This window comes from Gouania willdenowi, unplaced genomic scaffold (assembly GCF_900634775.1).
Source record: "Gouania willdenowi unplaced genomic scaffold, fGouWil2.1 scaffold_234_arrow_ctg1, whole genome shotgun sequence".
NCBI classification, from domain to species: Eukaryota; Metazoa; Chordata; class Actinopteri; order Blenniiformes; family Gobiesocidae; genus Gouania; species Gouania willdenowi.
In genome coordinates this window covers 65,556-91,891 of record NW_021144990.1, presented here as the reverse complement: position 1 = coordinate 91,891, position 26,336 = coordinate 65,556, and the positions used below count along the sequence as shown (strand labels likewise).

General features: G+C 39.4%; 1 protein-coding gene, 1 long non-coding RNA gene and 1 pseudogene across 2 annotated transcripts in view; all 3 read left to right on the top strand.

Moving 5' to 3' along the window:
- LOC114459022 (protein NLRC3-like) overlaps window positions 1–26,336 on the top strand; it is a gene marked incomplete at its 3' end in the record, with an annotated part of 94,130 nt that overhangs the window by 19,337 nt on the left and 48,457 nt on the right. The window lies entirely within an intron of this gene.
- LOC114459023 (peptidyl-prolyl cis-trans isomerase FKBP8 pseudogene) lies at window positions 15,289–18,581 on the top strand (annotated as a pseudogene).
- On the top strand, window positions 21,229–22,043 carry LOC114459029 (uncharacterized). The gene is made up of 3 exons (XR_003673192.1): window positions 21,229–21,303; window positions 21,858–21,917; window positions 22,023–22,043. It is a non-coding gene; the product is annotated as an uncharacterized LOC114459029 (long non-coding RNA).

The window sequence follows — 26,336 nt, the reverse complement described above, 5'->3', positions numbered from 1 at the left end:
ATAAACACTATGGATATAAGCCTTATTTTTTTCAGGGGACACTGCACAATAAAATCAAATATCCTTAGCAACTAACATCATTGGTGATCAATGAATGTGGAATATATATCACTAGTAGCAAAAACACACATGGTATAAATGTCAGCACAGCACAGCAACAAAAACATATGTAGGTGTCATCAGTAAGCAGAGTCATCATCTGAGACATCAAAAACACTCATCATAAACACTTCAGGCTGGGCTTCCGGCGGCGGAAGGGTTATAGGACGTGGCGGTCTTTGTTCATGGCGTCAAACTCCTCTTTGGCCACGGTCTGTAGGTCTAGGACCATTCTACTTTGTGAGACCATTAAGCGTATATTCGTGATTTCCCCCAGAGAGGCCAGTAAGGGCCAAAAATGACGCGTTAACAAAGGACTTAAACCTGTATTCTAAGGTTTCGACGCGCAGCCGTACCCCAGATCGTCGTGTGGATGAAAGCTATTAGTCCCGGGTGTATGAATGTGGGCACATGTGTGCGAATTATGTGCGGGTGTCGCATTCAGGACTAAGTAAAAATTGAAATTATGACCGGGAATCTGGCCTAGTTTGCGAGTTCCGTTTCTGGGCGAAACAGAAGGGAAAAAAGTGTGGATCGCGTGTAATCTACATACATAGCGGAAGATGTGTCATCGCGTAGTGTAGTCAGTTTTTTTACTGGCGGTTTAGAACACGGTTGGGGTCCCCATGCCGAAATTAGAGTGAGACAAATAACAAAGGAGTCGGAAGCATCCATTGGTATCGGTTTAAGCGGGGGTGTGTGATGACACAGGCATGTAAGAACAAACAAACAGTTGGATAGGCCCCCTCCTTTTAGCTTGATAGTGCGCGTAGCGGTACCTGGTGTTCGTGAACATTGGTCGCAGCTAAAGTGTTGTGGAGGGACGATGTCGTTTATCCAACGTTTATTTCTGCTTGCATTCGTCACCCTGTAAAAAGAAGCATTCATTAGGAACAACACTTGTATTCATTGGTTCAAGTCCAGTGTCCTCGATTGTCCCCCCTGGAGGCCAGGAGCCAGAGGAGTACTGGAACCGCGGACAGGACCATCGCCCCAATCGATGACCAGAACACGAGTGACATGAAACGACAGAATAATGGCATAATTCCAGCCTGCTCCTGGGGCATAAACAGAGGGGCTCGTGACCTCTTCATCACAGCGGGAAAATGCTTGTGATCTCCCACGATGTCCTCAAGGTTGGATTTCAAAGGTTTCACACAGACCATATGCCCCGTTAGAAAGATTAGCTTGTAACCCCGGGGACTTTTCTTCTGCCCTTCGTTGCAACTTTCAGGGCACACAAAGGCTCCTCAAAACACTGCTCCTAATCCAGAAAAGAGGAAACGCTCCTTACTGCGGTTCCACGATCAGTGGTGATGTTGGTACTTCCTCCGTTGGACCAGTCGCCTCAAGATCAAGGTCGACTGGGTGTTGGCACCTTCCTGCAGTGTGATGCGTGAATCCACGTGGCTCGCTCTGCGACCTTCACAGCCGTATGGGTCGTTCGTTTCCGGTCGGCGTTGTAGATGATTGGTTGTTGTCTGTGGAAGGGTAGTCTCCACACACCTGGCAACCTCTCTTGGGATCGAAGGTACCTGAACAGAAGAGGGGGAAAACACCAAAACAAAACTCTTGGGATTGGCTGGTACCTGAACACAGGCGCGATCCCACTACTGAGGCTTTAGCTGGTACCTGGACAGAAAAAAAAAAAAGGGGTGGGGGGGGAAAAACACTCACCCAAAATAAAATAAAACAAAATAAAATAAAATAAAATAAAACGAAATGAAATAAAATAAAATAAAATAAAATAAAATAAAATAAAATAGAATAGAATAGAATAGAATAGAATAGAATAGAATAGAATAGAATAGAATAGAATAGAATAGAATAAAATAAAAGTTTAGGGGTGTTAGGTTTAGTTAACTAACTAAATGAATAGTTAGTATGGCCAGGAAGGCAGAGACAGGTCAGAGGTCAGGATCTGAGAGCTTTTCAGATCCTAAAAGGTGCTGCTGCACAATCACACAATGGTTAGGTGTGGGTTAGTGAGCTTTTAGCCATGCTAGCTCTGTAGCCCATTCGCACGCGAGTGGGAAAATATGAGGCTGAAAGAAAAGCAGGAAGTATTAATTCGATTTTCTTTTCCTGGAGTAAGAAGAAGCACAGCTGGAGTTGCAGTGATTATCTGTGGTACATCTACTTACCTGGTGAGAAGCAACAATTTTGAGAACCACTGTTTACAAGGACATGCAAGTCGGACGGAGAAGGACATGCAAGTCAGACGGAGAAGTGTGGAGTGTGATTACATGTCTTCTCAAGATGAAAACATACAATTGGGAGACATGGAGATGTGAGAAAGCTAAATGAGTTTAACCAAATAAATAAATAATGTTATTTATTTATTTAAATTGTTTGTTTATTTTCTTTGCTATCTCTTATTTGTGAAGGAGAAATCTTATTCTATCCTTTATTTATTCTGAATAATGTTAACACTCCACACCTAATTACATAGCCTAATTCTTTTATAGAGCTGAATTTGTCAGTTCATTTATTTCATTATTTTCCCTCATAATTATTATTTGAGATGTAATTTACTTAATTTTGAAGGTCAATTGGTGGCAAAAGTGTCTCCTATTCTGTGTCTGAACCAGAGTTTAGCGAGATTATTGGCCCTTTAAGGTTAGACAGAATTAAAGTTAAGTTGAGTCGAACAATCATATTGTCTTTTGCTCTCTGTATTTATCCCATTCGTAGGGGTGACGAGCCCCAGCACGGTTTGGAGAGCTTCCTTAAATGCTTGGAAGTTACTTAACTTTAAAACTATCTCTATTTCAATCAATTATCAAGAATTTCAGGAGGACCCTTTTTAAAATCTCAGGCGACCCAGATTGGGCCACCAACCCAATGTTGAGAACACTTAATTTTCCCTTAAACGTGTCTAAACCCAGTGAAGGTGTTTTATGTCTTGCACGCTAAGTGCTGTTGGAACAAGAAGAAAATGGTTGGAGGGTTTTGGGGTATATTATTTTCCTATGATAAAATATAAATCAAAAATCAGAGGGACGTTGGCCCCTCCCTTCCCTTTTTTACATAAGAATACATTTGGATTCTTAAAACCATATGATAATATCATTGGAAAATCACTTATCTGATCATTTTGGATGTGTCTCCGTTTTCCTCTCTCTTGTGTCCGCCTGCCTTTGTGCCCTCCAACCTCCTCGACCTCCTTCTCCTCAGCCATAAAGGTCAAAGCCAGGGTCACTGTACGCTCCTTTTGGAAATTTGAAGATCTGTCCCCACTTTTGCAGTTGGATTGGAAGTCTCTGTAGTCTCTGGAATAGATATTATGTTAGAACATCCACAATATGTCATATTGTCACGTGTCTATTTCAATCTATTTCCCCTTTGTTTCCCAGTTACAGTTATGGACAATACTTCCCTTTAATTCTCATCCTTCATCATAAGAAGCAGTGACCAGGCATGGCGGCTGGAGGAGACAGGATCGGAGTCGAAAAGGCGGTGGCATTCTGTTAGGAAACACTCAGAAACAGAAAGAGAGGAAACCATTAAGACTTAACTGGATAATTTAAAATATCTCTTTTCTTTAGTTGGATCTGATTCGTCTCCTTACAGCGACCTGTATTTTGGAAAAAGCTACATAATAACAACAACTAAGACGAAGACGTAGACAAGTGCACACCACAACGAGTATACACATATAACAACAAAAAACATGGACACTGAACATGTAAGGTCAGTCAAGGTCAAAGCCAGTCATTCCACTGAAAGTGGTATCATATATAAAAAAAAACGTCGTTTGGTGTTTTTAAACACCCAGAAAAAAAAAACCCTTTAAAACCTGGTAAACTTTTTAGAAGGCCCAAGGCCTAAAACCATAGTTCTTTTAACAAGCAGCAGTGTTTTCTGAACACCCCACTACATAATTGGCAAAAACAGGGAGAAGATCTAGTGCATCAAAACCCAGGAGGAAAGGAAGGTGAAACAGAGGAACATGTGTAGTCAAACAGCCATTCATCGGTCAATCACTCAATGACACGTCCACGGCACATTCGCACTCACAACGCGGTTCTCTCAGGCATACGTAACGTGTCATCATTCAGTCACTCATGCACCGCACACGTTCATGCCTCAATTTTCACGTCCATGCATTCACAAGGTTTTGCTGCAGTGTCTAAGTGGAATATAGGTCTCATCTAACCCACCAATGGCGATAGCCAGTCCACCTCGTCTCTCGGGGTCAATGAGCTCTTATTGCCCCCCCATGCTTGGCAACCTTTTAGTGTTAATTAATTGCTTTTTACTGGTATCGTCTGATTACTAAGAGGTACGCTCCTTTTTACTTCCGCCTTGGCGGAGTCTACACTTAGAGTATTGTCCCTTGCAGTACTGACAGTCTACTAGCTGCTGATCAGGCAGCAATCGCACGGCCATGCACAATAACCAAACTCAACCCCGGTCCGCGGGGGGAAACTCAACCGCTGTCCATCTCCAGAAATGTAAAAAGAATCTCTGAATCAGCAGGAAACTCAACCACCGCTCTTGAAAAATAAGAGTTTGGGAATAACTCAACCACCATAAACTCCAGAAGTCTAAGAAAAAAACCTCTGAATCGGCAGTCTACTCAACCGCCACTCTTGAAGAATAAGAGTTTGGGAATAACTCAACCACCATAAACTCCAGAAGTCTAAGAAAAAAACCTCTGAATCGGCAGTCTACTCAACCTCGGTCTGCAACCTGAGGGAAACTCAACTGTCAGAACTTTCTGGGCACCTCTAATATCACTCAACATTGAACGGAGCACGCAACCTCTAATAACCCTCACTCTAAGGGAACGTAGAAATTTGTTCAGAACGGTATTCGGTTACCAAGCATGTATCAAATCAGGTGGACCGCTATCCCCCAAAGAGCGCTTTCCCTAGCAAGGTTTATCCTTTTTCTGCACATTAAACCAGGACTTCTTGTTTGAAAAGTAATTGCCTATGTACTCATAGCAACTAATGGGACATTTTTTCTCAGGAAAAATTTGGTACCCCCCCCCTGCTGTCGAGTGGCTTTGGGCCGGCCAGACAGTCCGACGCGGTTAAGGGGGAAGCGCGCAAAATGAAAACAATGAATGTTGAACTAGGCTGTCTGTCGCAAGCAGCTTCAAAAAGGGTAAGGTACAGATTGTTTACGAGGGTATCGGTCAAAAAAATGTCAAAATTTGGCGCTGTCCGGGGGGCGGCGGGCCCTGGGCTGCTGGCCGTGGGCTGTCCGGGGCTGTGCGGTCCTGCTGGGCCGTGGCCGGGTCCCGGACGGGGGTGGGGGATGCGTCCCGGGGGCTTGGCCCGGGGGCTTGCCCTTGGGGGGTCCTGGTCCCGGGGGGTGCTCCTGGGGCCCGGGGTGCTTGGCCTGCTGGCCGGGCCGGTCCTGGCGGGGGTCTTTCGGGGCGGGTGGCGCGTGCCGCGCCCTTGCGTACCTACTGGTACGGCCCCTGCTTGGGCAGTGCCCCGTGAGGTAGGGTGTCGGGGGCCGGAATAGGGGGCCACATCCCGGCGGGGCGGTCTGGCTTGGCCCTTGGAGGGGGCCCTGGCTTTAAAAAAAAAAAAAAAAAAAATTAAAAAAAAAAAAAAAAAAAAAAAAGAACTGAAGCTCGTGGCGCGGGCGGCATCAGTGAAGGGTGATCTGGGGCGCCGGGGGGGGCTAGGTGGGGGTGCCTGGGGGCCGGCGGGGAGACTCCCAGCGGCCCCCTGGTGCCTTATGCGGCTTGGGGTGTGGTCGTCCTCCCTGGGCGGGCTGCTCCTGGTGCTGCATCCGTTCCGGGTCCTTCTGGCCTGGGGTCGGGCCCCTGCTGGCTCTGGGCTCGCCGGCGGGTGCCCACTGGCTGCCTGTTCGGCGCGGTTCTGGTCGTCTGCTGGGTGTGGGGCTTCGGCTCCTCCGCTGGGGCCTCGGGCAGGGAGTTCTCTGGGCCCTCCCCTCGGGGGTTGGGCGCGGGGGTGGGGTGGGGGGGGGGGGGGGTTGATTGGGTGGGGGGTCTGGGGGTTGGGGGTGGGATCGGTGGCGTGGTGCGCGGGGTCCTTGGCTCCTTGGGGCTTTCTCGGGTGTGTATGGGGGGGCGATGGCTGCCTCTCGGCTTGGGATCTTGGGGGCGTTCGGGGGACTGCTTGGCCGTGGGGTGGTCGCCGGGGGCCCTTAGGCTGCCTGCTCTTGCTGCTGGCCTGACTGCTTCTTCGGGCCCGGGGGCGGCTCTTGGGTTTTGCCGTGGCGGGTACTTGGGAATACATTTGTCATGGATGCACTGGCCTTGGGCTGTGGGATAACACTCATACTGGGCTCAACCTTAGACACGTTGTTCCCAAATACCTGTTTTATGGAATTTCCACTCACCTCTTCCTCTGTTCACAGCCACCACCATTATTCCTAAACCACACACTGGTCACCAAACTGGCTTGACAACACAACAATAAACACAATATACACAACCACAATTTCACATCGCATCACTTAAAACTATTCCTCACCCATTCCATATCCTATCTTGTATCCCTCTTCCCTGTTAACTTCCCCACCCCCCTCCAACCCCTCACCTTGGTGTAACACTGCCCTCTCTTTTTTACATCCTCCCTTTAATAAAGTATTTCTTACCCTTCCCTAGGGAGGGCTGGTGACGGTCACAATTATGCAATGAAATAAATAAATTTATTTAATTGCAATAATAAAATATGCATTGCTGTCAAAAGATTGCACTTCTTGTAGTGTTAACCTTCGAAAGCATGTGCAGACAAAAAAAAAAAAAAAAAAAAAAAAAAAAAAAGGAAAAAAAAAAAAAAAAAAAAAAAAAAAAAAAAAAAAATGTCAAAATTTAAACTTGTTGAGGCTGCAGTCCTCAATCTCTGTCTCAATTTTCCTGAAATTGAGTAAAAACAAAAGAGAAAAAGAAGAATCGTTCAGAAATAACAAAGGAGAAAAACGTGTGAGCTCAAAAAAATCATGGCCAATAAAAATTAAAACTTCAGCTCCAAAAGCTGAGGCAACAGAGGGCTCTTTCTTCAGCGGATGTAACCATATCTTGCATTGTGGGGGCCTCCCCTCAATCAAGAGAATAAATGAAAGAAAAGCAAACAAAAACAACCTTATCAGTAACACTATTTTCTTCCCCTTTGTTTGTTGTTTTCTCATAAAGGCCAAAGCAGTGTAAATAAATGAGCAACATAATGAATAAAAGCAAAGATAAATGATGGGCACACTTGATCTCATGTGGCAAACAGAAGGGTTCTGTGTGAAGTTCTGGTGGTCCTGTGTTTCTCATAGTTGTGAATGTGGGTGTGTGACTGTATGTCTGAGAATAAATGAAAACAAAATAATCTAGTGCACAGTCAGAAGATAGAGGGGTTAGTATTGTGCGAAGGAGAAGCTTGTTGGCTATTTGCTAGTTGTCCCCCTCCATGCCAAAGTTCAAGGCTAAAGTGATTTAGCTCTGTGCGTGCGCGTGCCTGTGCGTGTGCGTGCGCACTACCACCAAAGGCTGTGGTGGACTTCTTGTGGCTTGGTATCCTTGTGGCTTTTGAAACAGTGTCTTTTTGGTGAAGATTTCCAGCAGACGTGTGACCAGTCTGCAGTTGCTGCCCATCATTCAGGCAGTAGTCGTGGCGTTTAACTCGCAACTCATTGGTGGGGGGAGTGTCCACTCCGACGCCCACAGGTTCTCAGTCTTTGATGATGGGGCATTGGCATGCGGCCCATTCATAGACGATGAAGAGTTGACTTGGGACTGAGCGAGTTATTTCAGCATTGCTTTGCTGAATGGGAGTTGAGTCCTTGAGTCCTGAAAGGTCACCAACCTTTGATTGTCCATTTCCTTCTGATGCTTGGTCCTTTGAATGATGTTGACATTCCATTAGCGTAAGAGTTGAAGGTGATTTCATTCTTTCATTGAAGATGTCGTTTCTTCAGGGGGCAACCACAAAGCCAACAGAAACTAACAATTTAAATAATAAAAAAATGATAATGATGGTAACAGTAATATTAAAATAAAATAAAATGAAATACTGTATTCATCATAGTGTGTGTTTGAGTGTGTGTTGCCCATCAAACATGAAATCAAAATAAAATTTAAAATAAAAATAAAAATAGTGTCTGTGTGTAATGGCACTATTCTATCGGCAGGGGAGAAGTGAGAAATCACAATGTTGTGTCACAAGTGTGTAGTGCACTAAACTGGCCAGTGAGGGGCGCCACCTCTCTCTTGGGATGGGTGTGGCGTGTGCGTGCGCCCGTGAGCGTGCCTGTGTGTGTGCTCTCTCTCTCTCCCTTTCTCTCTCTGTACGTGTGTGTGGGTGTGTGTGTGTGGGTGTGTGGGTGTGTGTGTGTGTGTGTGTGTTCACACGTCAAAAAAAAAAAAAAAAGAAAAAACACAGCAGCGACGTGTGTGTGTGTTTGGCTCTCTGTATTTCTCTCCCTTTCTAAAAAGCTGACACTCGTCAAATGAAAGCATTAAAGCCAAGCCAAAGGGAGAAATCTGATTCCACGTTTAAACAAAATAAAAACAAAGATAAAAAAAAGTAAAACTCGCCTGAAAGCATGATCTGAGTTCACATCATACCAAGATTGTATATGCGTATGCATATATTATTTGTTTATTGGGTTGTTCATCTGTTTGATTCACAGAAACACAATTTAGGTTAGATTCGGGGTTTTAATCTTTCGGTACAGAGGTGAACTCAGATCATGACACCGCTGGGATGTTTTGGAAACTTTGGTTGCCCGTCTATCTCTGGTCAGGACCTCACAGGCTGTCTGTGGGTGTCCGAACAAAACCAAAGTAAATAATGACCTAAACAAAATATCCGAGCCCGAAGAAAACCAGAGAGAACCTACAGCATTAAAAAGCACAGAACCTCAACCATTTGAGCCTTTCTCATGGCTATTCACTGCGTCAAAACACAGAACAGCTGAGGATCAAAATCAAAGCTCAAAGCTGAAAATCAATACAATGCTTGACTGGTTCCAAAAAAAAATCAACACAGAGCGAATATATATATATGTAAATGAAAATTTACATATATATATATATTTATAAAGGCAGCTTTACCTTAGTCCGAATTGGTGTTTGAGGTTCAACCGATGGTTCGTGATCCAGTCTCTGTCCGAGGGGTGGACAGAAGATGGTCCTGTTCGTGATCGCCAATTGTTACGGCAGAATTTACGGTTGACCTCATTTGAGACATGATTCATTGCTCTGGTTGAATGATGGAATCCAGGAGGAGCATTGATGATTTTATAGAAAAGATTTATTAAGACTAAGACTAAGTAAAAAAGAGAGTACAAAATTATGTCCGTCCGGCCAGACGTTCGATGACAGAGTGAGACAGTTCTGATCCAATACGTATATTCCCCTCAGTCCCCCTCCCTCCTCCCCCCAGGAGATAGAGATACAGAGAGAGGGAGGAGGTGAGGACAGAGGGAGAAAAAAGGAAAGACAGTTTGTTCTTTTGGGTCTAAACAACCAGTCCTGTATCTGTCGGTTGTCATAGAGACGGAGGAGTGTGCGTTTGTGTTTGTGTGTGTGAATGAATGGATGTGTATGGCGTGTGTGTGTGACATGTGAGTGCGCACACAGAGAGTGCCTACGCACCTGTCCTTGGGAATGTTTTGGGGACTATGTGAGTGTGTGTGTAAGCATATCATGTGCTTTGGACAAGGCAGTCTGACCCAGAGTGAAGACAAGTTAAAGTTGAAGACATGAGAAATCACACAATGAAAAGTTACACCCCAAGGCTTAAGGATTAAAATATAAGTAATTATATTATTAAGCATAACTAATTATTCTGCCCCAACAATGATTATGGACTTTTGACCAAATAACATTAAAAAAAAAAAAAAAAAAAAAAAAAAACATACTGCAGCTTTAAGCTAAGGGATGAGTACTGCTGAATTTTCACCTGCCAACTTTCTGGGTGTTTAGAACCGTAAGCGTTTTAACTCACACATTTTTGCAGCTTCATAGGCCAGTTAGCTCAGCTGGTCAGAGCGTGGTGCTAATAATGCCAAGGTCATGGGTTCAAACCCCATACTGACCAGATATTAATCAAGGACCATAAACCTGCTTTCATGTGTTGTAAATGTTAGTGTATGAGTCAGAAAGGACAAGGTATGAATATGTATACAATAAACACAGATAAAGAATATCTAAACTGTTAATTTTTCCCAAACCTGGAAAAAAATTCACAAATAGCCAAAAATCTAGAATGACTGTCAGTAAAGAAGCTTCTTTTTGACATCTTAATAAATCAGCAAGTAGGACAAATACCAATTTATTGATGAATAATCCCAGAACAATTTAGGTTAAATACTAATAATACTTACTTTGTATGTGTATGCCTTGTGTATTCAGGTGTCCAACCATCATTTTGTATCCACAGTTGTGATGGAGCTGCAGAATGTAGGTTATACTTTCATCCAAATCATTGTCTTACAATGTAGTGAATAAATCATGGACTCTGTTTATCCAAAACAATGAGAAAGGTCACAATAGACATGAAATGAAAACTGTCTGTGAAATGATCAAACCATTGTATGTAATAAAAACTCATAGACTAATAATAATGTAGCCTATTTTTAATGATCAAACATGTACATATATTAACACACTATAGCTACAACTGTGCTTGTTTTGACAAAGTAAGTTTTACTGAACTCTAAATTAAAACTACTGCTAACCTGGACAGATGCTAGAGATAACAAGGACAAAACAATACTAGATGACTTTATACATTAGCTGATATTAAGGACAAGGGCTGATGTGCTGTTAAAACAGAGCAGATTGTTTTAATGTAGGCTAATTGTTGTGTAGTCTACATGACATTAGAACCTGAACATATGCCATATAATATGACCAGTCTATAGCTTCATAATATAAGTATTGAAATGGAATAGCAATGCAACGTTAGCCTAACCTAGCATTAATACACATTAACATGAGTAATATTTAACACAAATATAGTTCTACTGTTGCTACTTTCAAACAAGCAAGAGTTACAAAACAGATGTTGACAGAAGTAGGTTAAAATGACCTTATCTCATAATGTACCATCCTCACACTAATTGTTCTCTCACTCACACTGAACATCTCTGTGATGTCCAGAGCAGTGTTCTCTGAATGGAGGTGAGCCTCAATCATATGGGGGTAAAAAGTAGGAGGGGCATCTGAAGGTTGTTTCTTCAGTCTCTAAGAAGATGCAGAACTGGTGGGAAATTTCTTCCAGACCATCAAACACTGCTGGGTCAACTTCTAAATCCATATCAGAGTTTAGCTGAGCTAAGCTGTTAATAAAACTATCCAGATAAAAGTGAAGGTCATCATTTGGTGAATTGTTTTCAACTTCATCAGCTAAAGCTTGTAAGTCATTCACTAAAACTCTGAAATCAGCCATCTTCACTTCTTGATCTAAGCCACGCCCATCTGCTGCAACAGGAAGTGGATCTGATTGGATCGCTCAGTTGACCAATCCTGAATGAGACTGAGGTTAGTCCCTCCTACCTCATTAGCATACAGACACAGAAATGTGGAATTAAATAAATGTGGAAATAAATAAATGTAGAAATAAATACATGTTGAAAAAATAATGTATAAATAAATACATGTATAAATAAATAAAAGTAGAAATAAATAAAAGTTAAAATAAATAAATGTTGAAATAAATAAAAGTAGAAAAAAATAAATGTTGAAATAAATAAAAGTAGAAATAAATACATGAATAAATAAATAAATGTATAAATCAATTTAAGACATTTATTTGTTTATGTCAGATTTATTTACCAGTTTTTATTAATTTATTTATGCATTTAATCATCTCTTTATTTATATATTAATTCTTTTATTTATTTATTCCAATATTTATTAATACATTTATTTATTTATACGTTAGGCAGGTTTGGTCCTCCATAGTCCCTGAGCACCAGTCAAACAAAGTTATGTTTATAGAAATACACAAAAAGAGGATTTAAAAGACATTTATCATTTAAAACTACAATTATAAATAAAAATAAAATATGTTTAAAGTGCTGATGAAGAAAATAGAGTACAAGTATTCTACAAGTCAGTTTAAATCTAAACAACTTAAGGTAATATTGCATATTACGGTACATGTAACATAATGGAATGATGTCTTTCTGTCTATCAATTATCACCATGGTACATCACAGGTAAATAAGTCATGGAGCTTCCTCACCCATTCCCTCAGACAGGCCTTAAGTCCTGATGCACAGGAGAACATTCTACCACAACAACTCCCACTCTGAGCCACCATCAGACGTCCATCCAGTGGAGCACCGTCAGGGCCAGCAAGGCCTTCTCTGCTGGCCTAAACATAATAAGAAAATAAATTTCATTTTAATATATTTTTTTCATAAATATGTATTAAATTATTCCTCATAGTCTTTTCTCTTCATTTCATCTTGGTTGCGCTGTTTCCAAGATTGTATATTTATCTTATAGCTTTCATCCAATCATATTTGAGCTGTCACGTGTTGCCAGGCTCCACGAAATCTTCCCGAGGCCTTCAGAATTAAAAGTGGGGGGGGGGGCTGTACACTTAAATGAACTGAAACAGACAGATTGTGATAACCAATCAGATTTCGAGTTGGTGACATCAGGGCCAGCTAGCAGGTATCACGTTGAACGTGACACGTTCTGACGTTCACGTCCTCTGATTGGATACGCACTAGTGAGAGGCAGCGCTATGCAAAGTAGAGTGACGTTAACCAAATGGAAGCTGGTGTCACATTAGGTCGTCCAACCCCCGCGCTAGCTAACCTGTCCCAGCCAGGAAAAGGGTTTGTGCGCCACTTTCAAAGCAGCAGCTACGAGCGGTATCCCTGGCTCACAGGTTCAGAGAGACTCTGCTTTCAGCACTAGCCTCCATGTTGATAGAAAAGGACTTATTGGTGGAACTGAGACAGACAGATAAACTGTACAACAGTCATTGAAGTCTTCTTGAGGAAAGAAAGGAGGATGGATTTTGTGTTCAAATAAGCGGGGATAGTCGTTTTGGTGAGTACAAAGCTTTTTTTTCTTCTTTTTTTTTTCTATATTTTTGTGATTTTATTTCATAAGCCCTGTCTTGACGGTCTGGCGAGGCGGTCTGCGCCGTGCCGCGCCGGGCGCAGCCTGCGCTTTAACATCGCGACAGAGCCCATAATGTGCCGGTACCTGGTGCACCTGTGACTTCAGTGAAGGGACTGAATTGTTTCGCTTTAATCTATATCAAATGTTCAAGGAGTAGCTACACCATCTCACCACTGTCAGAAATGAATGAATGAAACTGCTTTACGGGTGCGACAATGTGCTGTTTAGTGGACCTTTGTAGACTAATTGCCTTTTATTTGTAAGTTGTGACAGTATCCGATCATATAACTTTTACTTTACTACTCTTAATTGTTAATACGGATGTATTGATTTTAAATGCTAAAGGAATAAAGTAGTTGTACTCAACTATGTTTGTTTCTGTATAAATGTATGGTTTCGAGAGACATGATGTCATAATGATGGTAGTAAGAGGTGGATTCATTCAGTGTAGGACATCACTGAAGGCCTAGGTGTGAAATGCACGGCTCGCCACTGGTCTAATGGGACCAGCTTTGTCAGTGAACACGTGAAATATAATTAAAAAATATTGCATTTCACAAGTTGGGATGAATAAATAGTGACATTAATATTATGCTAACATTTATTTCACACAATGTGTGACATGTTTAGCATTTATTCTTCCATACAAGTGTTAAATCTGACCATAAACAAATCTATGGCTTTATGACAGTAAGACGTGTACCTTTTACTTGGTCTATTATTTATATGGAGTGATTAGCGTTTGCTCTTAGCTCAGTCTGTGTGTTGGTGCGTTAGCTTTAGTTGAGTTTCCAGTTCATAATCGTTGCTACAGGTTCATCTCTGTCCCCGTGTTTGTGGAACTTTGGGTGGATCTGATGGAGGAACTTAGACTGGTTCACTTTGTTGGATGGTTGTTTGGTTTTAACAAAATAGCAGTCCATGATGTATCGCAGCTCGGCAGCTGAGATGACATTCTCACCAGTGAGAATATTTTTGACGATAAATCATAAACAATAAAATATCGCACATTCGTAATATACACATACAGTAGATCGGCTCCTTAACAAACTGCCAGCAGAACATTCCAGTCACTTCAAACGCCATGTATGCCGCAATCAGGATGTCCAAACATACGATTTACAAATGTTTTCATCTTGGTTACAAACTGAAGCTCGTTGTCAACCTAGAAAAGAAAACTCCATCTCATCTCTCCATCACCATAAACACCCATGTAAATCAATACCAGCAATGACAACAATTCTACATGGAACAAACAAACCCAATGAGACCAGACAATCTTCAGAGCTCCTTCAGAAGAAATTCTAAAGAAATTCTGTGACACCTGCAAAAGGAGATATCTGCAGATACTCTGTGATGTAAATCAGAGAACCAACAATGTTCTTGTTCCTGCTGTGAAGACACTGTACCTTGACAGACCAGTTGACAGCAATGGTGTTCTCCTTAAAGTCGTCAATGTGATTCTCCGCAATGGTGACCGAACTTTAAAAACATATGCTGTTCTCGATGATGGTTCACAACGAACAATTCTGCTTCATGCAGCTGCTCAAAAATTCCACCTGGTTGGACAATTAGAAAAATGATCACTAAGAACGGTTCACCAGGACATTGAAACTCTTCATGGTTCATCTGTCAGTTTTCAGATCTCTCCTGCTGCCACACAGAGAAGACCTTTACCATCAAACATGTTTGCACTGCAACCCAGCTGGCACTTTCTGACCACACTTATCCTGTACAAACCCTCCAGTGAAAATAAAAGACATTCCACTCCCATCCATAGAAAAGGCATCATCACTATTGCTCATTGGCTCAGATCACATTCATCTCATTACTCCTACCAATCAGGTTAGGCCCTTCTGGATCCCCTGTAGCTGTCAAAATCCTGTTAGAATGGACACTACAAGGTCCAATCAGAGAAGTTCAGTCACACAATTCCCTAGTGTCTACGCAATGCTTGTTCTTGTCCATCGGACCCCCTGCAGAAGAGTTGTGCTACCATGTTGAAAAACTTTGGAAACTTGACACCCTTCCTATACACAATGAGAAAGTTGTCATCAGATCTAGGCAAGATAAACAAGCCATGGAGCTTCTTAAAACCACAACGAAAAGAGTTCTATTTAATGGTGTTCAACACTATGCCACTCCTCTTCTCAGGTAAGCAAACTCACCCCTCCTGAATATTCCTCAAACGGCAGTAATGTCAAGACTCCGTAACATTGAATCTCGACTATCCAAAGATCTGGACAAAGCAAGCTCATACTGTGAACAAATGTCAATTTAAATAACTAAAGCCAAGTAAACAGGTTTTCCATGTAGACGTCAGTTCAGGAATTACTATTACCATGTAAACATGAAGCACAAGACTTTAATTCCAAATGACTTAATGCAGAAAAACTAATTCCGAATGAAAAAAAACATTATGTAACCGTGGCAACTGAGGAGTTTAGAACAACCGTTGATATGCCGGGGAAGAACTCCACATCAGAGAACATCAAAGGAACAGCAAAAAGTAGAACTCTAAAAAAGAGACTAAAAGGCAGAACTAAAAACCCAGAGCTCATAGAGCAGATACTTCCTCAGGAGAGAATAAACAGACATAGTGTAAAAGCCCAAAGCTGCAGATAGGAGAGAATAGGAAACATCTGGAACAGCCTCTGATTCAAAGAAAGACTAAAACATCCCGGAATTAACATCCTTCCCACAGATAAGACACTAATACTAAGCTACTCTTAAACGGTAAATCTCATGTTACAACCATCTATTGGCACAAAGGACAATCTAACAACAAGTGTTGTGCTTAATGATTCTGATTCTTCTCTCCTTTAATATGTCTTTGTTGTGTTTTAATATATGAATCTGTTGTTTTTATATTATTTTGTGTATCATTCTGTAATTTAGTAAATTTCTTTCAGTAATATTGTATAATTTTTCTCCCAGTTTATGTTATTGTTGTCTTTGTGTACGTTATATATTTTTGTTTATTTTGGTATTTGTTTTATGTAATCCTGTATATTTTTCTGTGGTTTGGTTATCATTTTGTTTGTTGTGTCATTTTTGTGTGTGTATTTTAATAGTCTTTTTGTGTGTTTTAAGAGTAATTTTGTGCATTGTTTTGCTATTGTTTTGTGTATTTATGTCATTTTGTATGTTTATGCTAATGGCAGCACAAAATTAGACCAAAGGCTGCTTGTGGCTCCTGTGACACCAGTGTCTCATGTCTGGACTAGTGTGACACTTCAATAGAGACTCAGAAGCAAGGTTGGGGTCAATTATAATTGTAATCACGCAATTGATAATTAATTACAATTATGGCGTAATCATAAATGTAATTTTAAAAATATGTTGCTGTCATAATTGTAATTAAAATGTAATTGAGTTTAGAGAATTGACTGTCATTTGTAATTGCCATGCAAATTCTCTAAAAATAAGTATCAATATCAATTATAAGTTGTCAGTAAAAAAGTTTCAAAAACAAAACAGAAAACAAAACTGGGGAACCATGTTACAGTTCTACACATACAGTATGTAGTTAACAATTAAAATATGTTCCATATCAAGCTTTCCCACATTTTAATAAAAATGGCACAGATACCCACACCAAAAATATTAAAAACTATATTTTCATTGATTAGGAAGTCTTAAGATAACCAAGAGATAGGAAAGTAATCAGATGATATATATTTGTTTTTAGTGTATTTTACAGCTAATTTAGGACCCGTTATCATGAGAAACCAAAAAAAAAAAAAAGTTAACCTTCATCTTGTGTTAGCTTTCTGTTAGCATCTCATATGATAACGGTCTTAAGTCAGTTGTAAAATACATTTTTAAAATGATCTAACCTCAACTAAAATTTAAGGAGATTACAACAGCAAAAAAAAAAAAAATCAATTACAATTACAATTATAACTACACCATCTTTGTAATTAATTATCAATTACATGATTACAATTATAACTGACACCAACCCTGCTCAGAATCTGCCAGCTAATAATGGTAATCTAGTTTGTTTTAGTGGTACTTATAATATGTTTCCTTGTGTTTCAGGTTGTTTACCAAAGCAGTGACAGTGCACCAGTCATGAAGAAAGGGAATAAGATTGACATGGATCAGTCCTTGAGGAGAGAAACTGACCCCCAACCACCTGCTGATGAGTGGTTAGATATCTTTGGATGTAATCTGATAATGAAAAAGGTGCTGCAGCCTGGAGGAGGAAGAGACAGTATGCCACAACCTGGACAGATTGTGAAGATTAATCTAAAAACACGTCTGTTGGATGGGACGCTGGTCGAGGAGCTGTCGGAGTTCTGGTTCACTTTGGGACACAGAGAAGTGATCCCGGCACTGGATTGGGCGGTGCGATTCATGGGAATGGGAGAAAAGGCGGTTATCAAGACAGATGGAAGATATGCAAAAGGTTTCCGTGGAAATCTTTACCCTGAGATTCCGTCAAAGGCTGATCTGTCACTTGAAGTGCAGCTGCTAGAAGCTACTGATGCTCCAGACCTGAAGCTGCTGTCCCCCACTGAGAAGATTGCTCTGGCCACCTGCAAGAAGGAGCAAGGCAATGTCCTTTATCGGTGCAGAGCCTACAACTACGCCATCCTCAAATATAGCACTGCCCTGAAAATAACAGAGTCCATTTCTAAAGATGACATTAGGTCTGAAGAAGAGAACAAGCTGATAGAAATGAAAGTGAAATGTTTGAACAACATGGCTGCTTCTATGCTGAAACTAGAACACTATGCTGAAGCGCTAACGTGCTGCAGCGCAGTGCTGATGTATCAGCCCAAAAATGTGAAAGCACTTTTTCACATGGGCAAGGTTCTGGCCTTGCAGGATAAATACTCAGAGGCCATTCAAACACTACGGAAGGCCCTGGAGCTGGAGCCACGCAACAAAACGGTCCACGATGAGCTCTCCACGATGATGAAAAAGCACCGTGAGCATGAAGCAGCAAAGCAGGCTATGGATGAGAAGATGTTGGAGAACCCGTCCAGCACCCAAAAACATCAGGCCATGGATGAGAAAATGTTGGAGAACCCGTCCAGCTCCCAAAAACATCAGGCCATGGATGAGAAGATGTTGGAGGACCCGTCCAGCACCCACAAACATCAGGCCAAGTCAGCATGGGGTTTGAGCTGGAAGTGGCTGCTTGGTGCCACTGCAGTAGCCATTGGTGGCATCGCTCTGTCTGTGGCCATCTATGCTAGAAAATGATTCAAGAACTGTAGTAACAACACGACTTAAACACTGAAGCACATCTGGCAGAGCATTCTGACCATGTGGTCCATGAGGGTGAAAATATTTATCAGTTTATGACCTCCTCACTAGAGATGTAACGATTCACTCAACTCCCGATACGATTTGATTCACGATACTGGGTTCACGATACGATTCTCAGGATTTATTTTACAAAATGGGAATGTAAATAAATGACTGAAAAATATTCCTTTATTTTTTTGGGAAAATACGATACTATTTTTCATTGTCAAAAGAATCCCTTGATAAACTATTCAAAACAATGCAATTTAACTAAAAATAAATCTTGAATGAAATAAATAAAGGAATAATACAAATGAAGAACAAGCTTATTATTTAAATTCTGGTTCTATAGTAAACAATACAAAACTGCATAATAGTTCTTTTTCTTTTTAAAAGTGCAACTGAAAATTTATTTTGTGCCTTAACAATTGCACGAAAAAAAAAAAAAAAAAAAAAAAACGGTCATTTTACTGTATTTAGGTCAGATATTTGTTTGAACCAGCAGAGGGCGCTGGTAACCCAATGGTCGGTTGGCATGCAGATATTTTGCTAGCAGACAGAGCTAATAGAAAAACATGACTTTTACAGATATTCACGTATTATTACAGATATTCTTTTGGTGCTAAAGGGGTAATGAACCATTTATGAATATGTTTAAGAGTAGAAGGCGGCCAGAAAGAAAGTCTTAGCAGATTTCGCTCGCCGCCAACACTTCTGGGTAGCGCCCTCTGCTGGTTAAAAAAAGTACTGCGATTCAATTTTCACAGCATCGATGTGAATCGTTATACCTATGAATCGATTTTTAACTGCCTTACGATTAATCGTTACATCCCTACTCCTCACTGTCACTCTCTGTTCTCTGCTATGTGTGACAAATGATGTCATCATCCTCTACAGTTACAAGATGCATTTTGTAGGCGAACAAAGGGGAGTGAATATTCAAAAATATGAATTATTAAATTGAATATGTTTTTTTGCTAGGAGTGCATCTGACATGGATGTTTAATAAAAGTTTAAATGTAAAAAAAACAATGTTTACAATGTGTACATTTTTATTTTACAAACATCTATTCACATAGGTTACAAGCATGATGATGATAAGTACAGGGTGACTACAGGTAGGAAGAATATAATAATATATATTTATGACTTTTTAATACCACCTTAAGAAAATTTTAGACCAAACTTATGATGGAAATACAGACCAAAGGGAAAATATATTGTTTTACAATTAAAGGCATTGATGACAGTTAATATAATGTACAATAAATAAAAATGAAAATATTCAGTTGTTTAAGAACATTATCCCGATGTGTTTATTAATGTGGAAAGAAAAAAAAAATATCAACATTGTCCAAAATTATATTTATTGTAACACAAATCTTACAACATTTAATACCAGTGAACAATAACCAGAAATCAAAACTGACTGGAACCTGTGAGCAAACCAAACGCCAAAGTGCTTTTATCAGACCCTTCACTGCACACTGTAAGAAATGTCAGTAAAATATACAGCAAAACACCGTAAAATTCCAACGGTAATGGAGCGTAAAACCAAAAACGTCCTTTTACTGTATTAAATAGATTGATTAACCGTTAATTGTGAGACTGGATAAAACTTTGTTTTTTACTGTAATAAAATGTTGAAATTATAAATATTTTCTGTTAAAACAAATAAATATGCATACATTTTACAATTAAATATTGTAATGTTGAAAATGTCTGAAAACCTTCGATTTTACGGTATTATTTGAGTAAAACTACATCTTTTGGGGTTGTGCACATTGGAATTCACAGTATAAATCTGTAGATTTTTAAGCAGACAAAAACATTAATTTTTACAGAAGCAAGATGTTAAAAAATAGGGTCCACTGTAATAATACAAGCAGTAAATACCATTTTTAAAAAAGCAAATATCAGCAGTAAAAGACAATTTAGTTTTAACGTTTTTTTACTTTAGAGCAAAACTTTTTGTTGTAAATCTGACATGTTTTGAACTATAATTTTTAGAATTTTGGAAAAACGTATGAGGTAGAAAGTTGAGCAATGTCATTTTTCAATCGAATGTAATACATATAAAACCTTAACTATGGCCTTTGTTTGTGCTTTAATACTTTTAAATAACCAGCCAAAAAACTGGATGTTAAATAATAACATCAAAAAGTTTATGAAAATCAATAAATCTATCTAAACCACCTGTTCTCATTAAATATATCTTTTATATATCTTACTTAAAAATAATGACTGACCCCACAAAGTGACCTCCTGACACACCGCTAGAGCAAACACGACCAGATTTGTAATGATTTTTAACACTTTATTTCATCACTAAGATAACGCATGATGGTTGCACACGATCATTACATTTGCCTCCACTCAATGAATAAATCCATCGCGGGGGAACGTGAAGCTCCACCAATCAAAAGCATTGTAGTAGATCATGTGACTACCGAGCATCCTGGGTAATGTAGTTCTAGGACGAAGGCTCGCTGTTAAACTGTATTTTTAACTAAACTATATCGATCTCATACGTACTTTTTTCACTGACTTTGAGGTCGCTTTATAACCACATAGCTGGTTTCAGCCCAAGCTGACGTAGTTACGGAGTTAAAGACTTTTTTGAAATCCATACGGCCTCAAAGCAAGGGGAATTTTACTTCCGGACCTGAGAGGAGGCGGGACGAAGAGCGACATTACCTTGCGTGATGACGTCACCTAAAAATGACCAATAGCGCGGCGCGCTGCTGAGCTGTGCCGACCGCTCTTTTTTTCAAGCAGGAGACGCTTTGCTAACGGATGCAGTTTTGAATTTGGATTAGCTCCTTGTTAGCTGCTTGGACCACAGCATCTTCCTGGCAGCTTTCAATTAATTCGAGGTGAGTACATGCAACTTCAAGTTATCTCTGTTTTAAAAACCCACCAGCCCAGCTTTTATAGATCATTTTAGGAGTTATTTTTTTTATGAGTGAGGTTGTGAATTTAGTTAGCATTTGTGAGTTCAGTTAGGATTACTGTGGTGAGGGAAGCATTGCTCTTGATTAGCTTCGGTGTTTGGCGTGCTTAATTTGCTAGGGAGGAATTACCCAAGTACATGTACATTACAATTAACATTGTAATTTAAATAGCACTGTCTGTTACAAACATTTATTGACTTTAACTGTTGTTTTAGCCTTTTGTAGCTGTAAGTTAAATGTCAAAATATGTTCAACAATAAAAATGTCAGTGAAGGACATCTGAGATTTTGTTGCAGTGTTTTTCTGATGCATGTGTTTAAGATTTAAGGGTGGTGACACAGCTAAGACCCAAGTCTCTTTCAAGGTTAGTAAAATAAATAGATTCTAGAAGATATTTTACACATTTCTCTGTTGTCCCTAAATCTTGTTTAGTTTATTATGATTAAAAAGGCTTGTTTTGTTCCTGCCCTTTTCAGACACTGAATTTGAGCAGAAACCATAAGGATACTGAAAGGACCTGTGACTCTCAGGAAATGGTGAGATTTCAGGTCATAATCTTATTTTTTCTTTTTCTTTTCCCCCCCATTAAATTCATTTTCCTTTGTCCCTTTACAATATTGCTGTTTTGTTTTTGTAAACAGCATCAAATGAGAGTGACAGATAAAACAGTTTCAAGACAATGGCAGGAAAAGCATGCTGAAGATGGAATCAAACCTTGGCTGGAAATATTTGGTATGTGTTTTACCGTGAATCAAACTGTTGAAAAGCATTCAGCTACACTGCAACACAGAGAAACTTGTTTTGAACTTATTTTCTTGTTACTTTAATTTCTTGTCTCATTATTTTTGTCAGTTTTTATTATTTATGGTGTATGCCCTTTTTGTTTTCTTTCTGAATGCAGAAGGGCTCTAGCCGGTCCACAATGAAAGCTTCATTGCCCCCCCGTGAGTCTTCTGGCAGAAATGATGGCGCCTGTATTCTTTGGTTTCCCTAAACATCACACCCTGTTTATACGAGGCTCTTCAATTAAGTCTGCACCCAAAGATTCAAGAAGAGGTAAGCAGTGGTATTGTTCAAGTTTTGCAAAAGAAAGATGGACAGGAGACACTCTTCTTAATCAGCCGAGCTCAGGTTCATGTCCCGGTGAGCAGTTTCATACGATGAAGGAAACTGACGCTATTAAATGTAGATTGAATGATGGGTCTTATCACCATGCATTCAGTCATTAACTTCAAGTTCTATGATAAATCAATAGGAAACTTAAATACAATGTTTTCCAACAAATGTTGATTGTGATTAGGGCTGCGTTGTCTATGTATCACTTTTACATAAGTAGATTTAAGAACAGCATACTTACTTATTATTAGGTCTGTTTTTGACAGCATGTTTTGTTAATTTCTGTGCATTTTACCCAAGCACTGATCAAACTTTTGAAACTTTGTCCATTTTTTGCTGCAGAGGGGATCCTGCCAGTCCAAAGTGAACTCCTGATGGACATTGAAGTACTCCTGCAGAGCTTGTATCTTCGACACCATGCGCATTAGAAACTCCACTGAGTGCTTTCTTTCACCAAGGCAGGACCCAGTGACTCATTACTGTTGATAGGTCAGGGGCAGGTAATTTTTTGTTTCATGTTTATTCATTCCTCCATGGATTACCAGCCATTTATATGGACACATGCTGTATTCTCAAGATCTATGCTGTTTGGTAGGAATAGAGAAAATGGTATGTTTAGTCTGTTTTCAAATGGTATGTCAAATTTTCTCATTGTTTATCAGTAATATTCACCTTGGTTATATATGAGCATCTTTAGATTTTTCTATATTTAGCGGTTGCAAATGTAAAATGTACGGTAAACTATTTATGTTCCTCATATTATACTGTATTTTTAGCGGTAAAATACTGGCAGCTGGGAGCACTGTTAAAAAAAAAAACTGTCAAATTTACGGTAAAATACCGGCAGCTGTGGTTGCCAGGAATTTACCGTAAAGTGTATCTGGTCAAAATAAAATGCTGTAATTTGTTATACAATTTCACTGTGTTTTTTACTGTCAAAGGGTTTAATAAGGTTGAACATATTTCTGTTATTTTTACAGTTATTTACCATAATAGGGTCTATCCTGTTACTGTTAAATTAACAACAAATTACTGTAAATATTATTATATTTTAACTTTTATTTTACTGCAAATATCCGTAAAAAGCAATGGAAAGTTGCATTTTTTATACATTAAATTACTGTATAATTGACAAATATATTTGTTTTTTTCTACCATGATTTTGGTAAAAAAAAAAAATACGTTGTCTACTGTAAAATTTAAGGTTACAAAACTAGTATACCGTATTGTGTTTTACAGATTTCACATTTTTTTCACGGTATATTCCTGGCAACCACAGCTGCCGGTATTTTACCGTAAATTTGACAGTTTTTTTTTAACAGTGTGATAGGGCTTTTCCACCTGACAGGAGCTGGAGCTAACTTGGAGCTAGCGCATGTTTTGGCTCCGGGCCATTCTGTTTCCACCAACATAGCTCCAGCTCTCGGAGCCAAAAACCGGGGCTACGCTGGTCCCACTTAGCTTCTGGTCTACAGGCCAGCTCTGAAGTGGGCGTGTTGGTTCTGGAGCAGATAGAGGCAGACTTTGGCCCTTTTCTAATAGAAAACCCATTATCATTTCTTAAGTCAATGTTATATTGAGTTGGTTTATATATCCATTTTTACTTTGTGTAAATAAAGTTACTTATTTTGTATTCTACAAGGACTTTGTTCATTGTTTGTTAAACATTACATGGCCATGTAATGCTGTTACATACATGGAATTTGTCCTCTGCATTTAACCCATCCCTGAGGAGCAGTGGGCAGCCATTTTTGCAGTGCCTGGGGAGCAGTTCGGGGTTAAGGGACTTGCTCAACATCCCACGGTGACGGCCCAGGTGAGGCTTGAACCAGCAACCCTCCGATTACAAGCCCAGCATCCTTAACCACTAGGCCACCACTCCCTCGCTAGGCCACCACTCCCACTCCATAGTGTGGAGTGGAGTACCAGGAAACAATGTTCCCCACCACTTCACAGTCACTGGGTGAATTATGAATGTAACTGATCGCCACAGTATCATCCATTCTATGAATACCACCGGCAACAGAGAAGCCCTTCAGCTCGAAGCGCGTCGTGAGTATCTTCGACGTTGATGACAAGCGTCTGTGTTCAATGAGCACAAGCGTCCAACTACGTGCGTGAAGCACATTTTTGACGCCCAAAACGCGTTTGGTGTGAATGTACCATAAGTGGGCTCTGCATGTGTAATCTGGAAAATAGAAGGCTCCACGCATTACCACAATGTTGTCATGCTGTTTTTAATTCTTATTCATGTACCCCTATGACAGTTCGCATACTCCTGGGGGTACCCGACCGTACCCCACTTTGGGAACCTAGGCTTTAGCATTTGACTGCATTGCATGTTAAATGTGCACTTTATATGCTTTTCTGTTCCAAATTCATGAAGTGAAAAAAATGTAAGTAGCTTTAAGTGTTTTATGACTTAATTAGCATTAAGGTTGAACATTTGTCTTTATAAAATGGTGACTGATAAAATATTGCTTTTGCCTTGTAGTGTTTGTTCAAATAAATATATGGTTAAATGATAGCATTAAATACAGTGTAATATTCATTTTTGGTGCTGTATATATATATATATGTCAATTTTTCCATATTATTAATGTTTAACATCACATCTAACCATTCATCAACATCAGGCACCAGATCACAGCGCCATCTCCTGGTTGCTTTTTACAGGCCAACATCATAACCCTCAGTATTTTACCATCATGTTTATTTTGAAAGTTCAAAGTATTTAATATTCTCAGATACAAAATCTTAAAACTAGTTGGAATCTTAATTCTGATGACCTCCATATCTCTGTCCCATATTGATTTATCAAGGTGCATCTTCTGCCCAGCTTTATTATCATAGAAATATCATAGTTTCTTTTCAGCACATCTCATTTGTGCGCTAGTGATTAAAAATCCTGTGTTTATATAATTAATGTAATGCTCGTGCTGATTTATCTTTGCAATAAGTTGCTTAATATTTGAAGATTCATTGATATTTTCATTTATCAGACGACCTGACCGTCCACTCCATCCCAAGCCAAGCGGCCTTGGTTCATGACGACTGCATCCACTTCAACTGGACCACCCACAGAACCAGTTCATTCCTTTTAAATGGACACACTACACATTACATTCAGGTGCACCTGTATTGTTAAGTCAATAATGTTTGTTTGTTTGTTTGTTTTGTGTCTGTATAATTTACTTTATATTGAATACATTTACAAATCTTTATGCTTTCAAATTGAAGAAAATGTGTAGAACCAGTGTAAGGGGACATTTAAAATCCATAACAAAATAGTTCAATATAGGGTACTGGCAATTATAGTAATAATAATGATAGTAATAAATAACATTAATAATAATAAATACTTGTTTCACTAATGCCAAAAGTGATAAATTAAAACAAGAAAACTTTTTGGGAACCCATGCTTGATTATTTACAGCAGCGCTCACTAATCCTAAACATAAAAATATTACATTTCAGAATCAAAAATATTTTATTAATCCCAGAAGGAAATTATTTGAATAATCTGAAATAAATAATTTCTGTAATTATATATGATTGTTATAATTTAATATATGGTAGTGATAATGACACTAAAAATAATTCCATATTATTCAATATAATTGATATATTACATTTTGACTAATTTAATACATTGCTAATTGTACTTCAGAACGTTTTTAAAGTATTAAACATAACATGCATAATACATATTTAATTACATATTATTAAACTCATATATATGTGGGTGTGCATGTATATTAAGTATTATAATTGATTTAATTATATATTTCTCCCTGCTCCTCTGGGAGAAGATACAGTACCAGACTTTGTAATCTTGG